The following is a 6,000-nucleotide window of genomic DNA, read 5'->3' on the forward strand; positions in this document are numbered from 1 at the left end:
CTCCATGAATTTTTCTCCAGTGTAAGCAATGTGTCTTTTTTCACAATATGATGAACAAGGAAGTGTCTTTTATATGATATTATATATACAGCCTATATGATAATGTCAACTCTCTTGTGAAAGGGAAAATTGGGAGGGAGGGATGAAAAAGAATGAGACATAGATTTTTGGACATAGCACATATGAGAATTTTTTTCTCTTGGGTAAGCATATTTATAATAATTTATTATATGTTTATAACAAATTATATGTTCTTGAGATCTATTTATCATCTCTGATTATCTAATAAATACAGCTTAGTTGATAAGGAAGCAACAGACACTGAAGATCTTTTAGCTCATGCTTCCAGCTCTGTCTCCAGGAGCATAGAGTTTATTATATATATTTCAAGGCTTATTTTACACAAAAGAAACCCCCTGAAACTTCACAGATGTGCAGAAGTTACAAATTATGTCATATCAAAACATAAAAAAATCTCATTTGACTTCAGAATAGAACCAGGCCAATAACATTCCTTTGGCTGGCTTTTATCCTTAGGAATTGATAATATATTGTTACATATATAATGTTATATATAAAAATAAATGGTAACAAAAAATTAGTATAAGCTATTCAGAAAAACGGTGCTGAGTAAAATTTATAAAAAGACAGTTAACTTTTGTTAACTGTTTTTTTTTTTTGTTTTTAGTGTGTATGATTTATATCAATTCCTAAGGATAAAGGCCAGCCAAAAGAATGTTCTTACCCTTTGAGTTTTCCCACATGGCCTCTATATGATGGACAGTTAACCATATCATTAAATGCCCATCTCACAAGCTCACTTTTTTTGTGAGAATTCACCTTAATCATAGATGTTTTTTAATGTGGCAATTGTTGTTATTCATAAAAAGTTCATCAGAAATAAAGGGTGATACCATATACAAATTTGGGAAACATGGAAAAGTTTATCTGTTAGACTTATGGACAACTGAAGAATTTATGAGCATAGAAGACTAGGAGAACATGACAAAAAAAGAAATAGGTAATTTTGATCCCATCAAATTATAAAGGTTTTGCACAAACAAAACCAATGCAGCCAAGATTAAAAGGGAAACAACAAATTGGAAATTTTTATAGTAAGCCTCTATGATAAAGACCTAATTTCACAAATATATAAAGAATTGAGTCAAAATTATAAGAATACAAAGCATTCTGCAAATGATAAATGGTCAAAGGATATGAATAGGCAGTTCTCAGATGAAGAAATTAAAACCATCTATGGTCATATCAAAAATGCTCCAAATCACTACTGATTAAATAAATACAAATTAAAACAACTCTGAGATACTATCTCAAACTTATAATATTATAGGCTTATGTGACCAAAAAAGGAAAATAATAAATGTTGGAAGGGATGTGGGAAAATTGGGACACTAATACACTATTGGTGGAATAGTAATCTAATATAACCATTTTGGAGTGAAATTTGCAACCACATGCAAAGGGTCATAAAACTATGCATATCCTTTGACACAACAGTACCACTATTGGGTCTGTATCCCAAAGAGATCAGAGATAGAGGAAAAAGACATACTTGCACAAAAATATTTTTAACAGCTCTTTTTGTAGTGGCAAAGAACTGGAAACTAAGGGAGTGTCCATCAATTGGGGAATGGATGAACAAGTTGTGGCATATAGTTGAAATGAATGTTATTGTACCATAAGAAATGATGAATAGTATGCGTTCAGAAAAACCTCGACAAATAAGCTGATGCAAAGTGAAATGAGCAGAACCAGGAGAAAAGTGAACAGAAATAAAATATGATGATCAGCTATGAAGGACTAAGTTATTATCAGCAAAACAAAGTCTCAAGATAACACCAAAGGACTCATGATAAAAAATGATATCCAGAGCCAAAGTTGCAGGTCAAAGTATTCTATCTTTCACTTTATTTACTTTGTAAGCTTTTTATTGTATTGTGATGTGTGTTCCATCATGGTATGGGGAATACAGCAATATGTATTGCAGGAAAGTACTGCTATAACAGACCATTTGACATCCTGGAGAGGGGAAGGAGAAGGAGGGAGAGAATCTGATTCTCAAGATGTAACTTAAAAATTGTTTCTACGTGTAATTTTTTAAAAAGGAAATAAAAAATAATAAAATTTTGAAAAAATAGAATGAAAAAAGTCATCAGAAGTGATTTTAAATATTTTATTTGCTTAAAGTAAAAGGGTGTTATAGTAAATTGATTTAATTAAAATGCTTGATTAAAGCAATTTCCTCTCTTTACATATTCATCATGTCAATTTGAAACAGATGACCTATATCCCACCCATCTAATTTCAGGCCAGTTTGTCCCTGCTTCTTTTGTGTAAAGTAATTTGTTTTATAAAGCTTTCTTTACTCTTGTTGGTTGGCTTTAAAAACTTCAAAATATATAATCTCTCTGATGAAAATAAACATTAATTATTCATTTGGCATGCATTTATATGTTGTGATTTCCAAAAAAAGTCCAGAAACAATAATATCACAGGTAAAAGGGACCTCATTTTATAGATGGGGAAACTGAGAAGCAAACCCTAGAATCATACAGGTAGTAAGTGTTTGAGTTCTGAACTTCCACTGTGTAATGCTGCTTTACAATGTTTCTTTTATGGTAAATGGTAGAATTAGTTCTTTTTATTTAAAAATCTTTCCAGTTGATGAAGTCTTATGCTTTTTGAAGGAAGACTTTTTAATGGATCCCCACAACTCACAAGGAAATGAAATTAGAACAGATCCAGCACTGATATCTGCTGTAAACTGCATCAGGCAGCAGGGTGGTACAGTGGATAGGACATTAATTCTAATGTCAAGAGGACCTTAGTTCAAATTTGGCCTTTGACACTAGGTGTGTGATCCTGGGCAGGTCACTTAATTCTGTTTGCCTCAGTTTCCTCATCTGTAAAATAAGCTAGAGAAGGAAATGGCAAAAAGATTCCAGTATTTCTGCCAAGAAAACTCCAAATGAAGAATTATACATAACTGAAAACTCAACAATAGCTACAAGTAGATATTTTTTAAATAGTTGGAGTGGAAGGCAGAGTGGAGAGGTGCATAGGACAGTTTGATCAAGGGTGAAGTCATGTCAGGAGAAATTGCCTTCATGCTCTCCTTTCCCTCTTGGAGAGAAGTGGGTCCACATGGAGATGGGATCCTAGGGACTGATGGTGGTTCAAGAGAGTAGCCCGGAGTCAGACAGGACTGAAATTATTGAACAAGAAAAATAATCTGCATCTTGCAGCATCCATAAACAACTAAAAGTCCTCATTGCTTTCAATAGTTATATAATTCATGGCAAATTAAAAGGTGCAAGACATATTTGGCTTTCATTTACAGAGTGAAGAATCATGTTTAATGAATTAAAAAGTATTATAATTGTACATTTATTTCTTAGATTCCTGTGGGGCCAGAGGTGGGTAGAAAATGAATGTAACAGAAATGTGATCAGATCATTTTTGTAGAGACCTCAGAGGTAGATGGCCCCATAATGCATTGTGTCCTCTCCCCATCAATACACATATATGAAAGGAGACATCCTCATACTCCATCAGCGAATGTTGTTTTATACTATAAACCAATTCTATCCTCAGCTAATAGCCATATGTTCCTGAGTTTGGTTTTTAACACTGACCTTACACAAAAAGGAAATTTTAGAAATTGGTCCAAGAAGAAGTAATTCTCTTTTATCAAGTTGTATTCCACACAGAGAAAGGGATACACACTCAGATCCACAGAAACCCTGCAGTAATGTTTGTGCATGGAACCTTTGGTTAGCAGAGAGTAAATTAAGAGTGGCATAAACCAATTAGAATAGCCTTCAGGCAATGGAAAGAGAATCTCCTTTTAAATCTAGTTGTTCCTTCTTCCCTTCAACATCCCACTAACTCTGTCAGTTAGTAACATTGATTGAATATCCATTCTGTGGAGAACACTGTATTTAATTGCACTATTCCAGAGGGCAAGCTGACATTGCCCTGGTAGTTGCTAGAATCACGTTGCCTTTTTATACTGTGAGAGTATCAGGAGAAGCAGTAACCCATTGCCTTTGGAAACTGCCAGTCTAGTATAATAGGAATTTGCTTGGCCTATTCTGCAAAGAGAAACTGACACTTCACGGGGGAGACAATATGTAAACAATTATATACAAATAAGATATATGTAGGATAAATTGGGGTAGCTAAGTGGCACAGTGGATAGAGGGCCAAACCTAGAATCAGAAAGACCTAAGTTTCCTGAGTTCAAATCCAGCCTCAGATATTTACTAGCTTTGTGACCCTGGACAAGTTACTTAATCCTGTTTGCCTCAGTTTCCTCCTCCATAAAATAAGCTGGAGAAGGAAATGGCAAACTACTCCAGTGTCTTTGCCAAGAAAACCCCAAATGGGTCACAAAGAGTCAGACATGATTGAAAAGACTGAACAACAACAAAAGCAGCAGGATAAAGTGGAGATAATCTCAGAGGGAAGGCACTAAAGCTAGAGAGAACTGGGAAAGTCCTCTTGCAGAAGGTGGGATGTTAGCTGAGACTTGAAGCAAACCAGGGAAGATTGGAGATGGAGACAAGACAAAAACAACAAGGAAGGAGAGAGAACTCCAGACATGGGAGACTGCCAGCAAAAATTGATGGGGTAAGGAGATAAGAGTATCCTAAGTAAGGAACAGCAAAGACTGTGGAGTACATAGAATGGAGTAAGCTCTAAGACTAGAAATATAGGAAGGGGACAGATATCGAAGGGTCTTAAAAGCCAACAGAAGATTTTGTTTTTGATCTTGGAGATAAATGGAAGGTACTGATGTTGATTAAATAGGGCTATGACATAGACCTGTAATGAGGTAGTTCACTTTGGTAGGTGAGTGGAAGATAGATTGGAGTGAGGAGAAATTTGAGGTTGGGAGACCAACCAGAAAGCTCTTGCAAGGAAACTGAAAGGTCTGATCTTTATCTGTAGTTTTATAAGAAGTGAATCGAGTCTCTTATAGGAGGCTGACTGTACCATCTGTCAATGTTGAAGGACATTTGAATTGGACAATAATAAATATTGTTACAAATGAATAAGTGAGGTTTTTTTAGTTATTGTTTTGAACTTCTATATTTATATATACACATATGTATATATAACCTTCAATCAATCAACAAACATTCATCAAGCGCCTACAATGAATCAAAGACTTTGCTAGATGTTGGAAAAAAAAGTATAAAACAGTCTCTACATACAAATTATATACTTTCTAATGGAGGAAACAACAAGTACAAATATAAGTGTATCTAAAGAGAATAAATAAATATGAAATTGTTACATACAAGGTGATTTGGAAGGGAAGACTAACAGCCATGGAGGGCAGAAAAGATTTCATGTATGTAAGATAGTATTTGAACTATATTTGGAAGGAAGGATAAGGAGGTGAAGAGAGAGTACATTCTAGACATGAGTGTATGGTCTATACCCAGTGATTCCCAAAGTGAGTGCCACCGCCCCCTGGTGGGTGCTGCAGCAATCCAAGGAAGCGGTGATGGCCACAGGTGCATTTATCTTTCCTAATAATTGCTATTAAAATTTTTTTAAAAATTATTTTCCAGGGGGCTAAGTAATATTTTTTCTGGAAAGGGGGTGGTAGGCCAAAAAAGTTTGGGAACCAATGGTCTAGACACAGATATAGAGAGCACACAACTAATGAGTGCTTAAAGCAGATTTTAAACCCAGGACTTCCTGACTCTAGATTGTGGGCTTTATCTTCTCCTCCAAATCAATAAACTCTAGTAGTGTCGGTATTTTATGGAGGAGGTAGGTAGTAGAAATGGTGGAAGAGGGGTTAAATGTATTTGCCAATTCTATCTGATTTTACAGACATTGCTTCCATCTCCTCTTGTCATGCCACCCTAAATTCTTGAGAAGCTCCATCTGCTTGCTTCCCCATAGCTATCTTCTCCCTAACAAGCCCTACTCCTACCCCCTACAATAGGAATGAGGTCCAGG

Source organism: Gracilinanus agilis, chromosome 4 (genome assembly GCF_016433145.1).
Source record: "Gracilinanus agilis isolate LMUSP501 chromosome 4, AgileGrace, whole genome shotgun sequence".
NCBI classification, from domain to species: Eukaryota; Metazoa; Chordata; class Mammalia; order Didelphimorphia; family Didelphidae; genus Gracilinanus; species Gracilinanus agilis.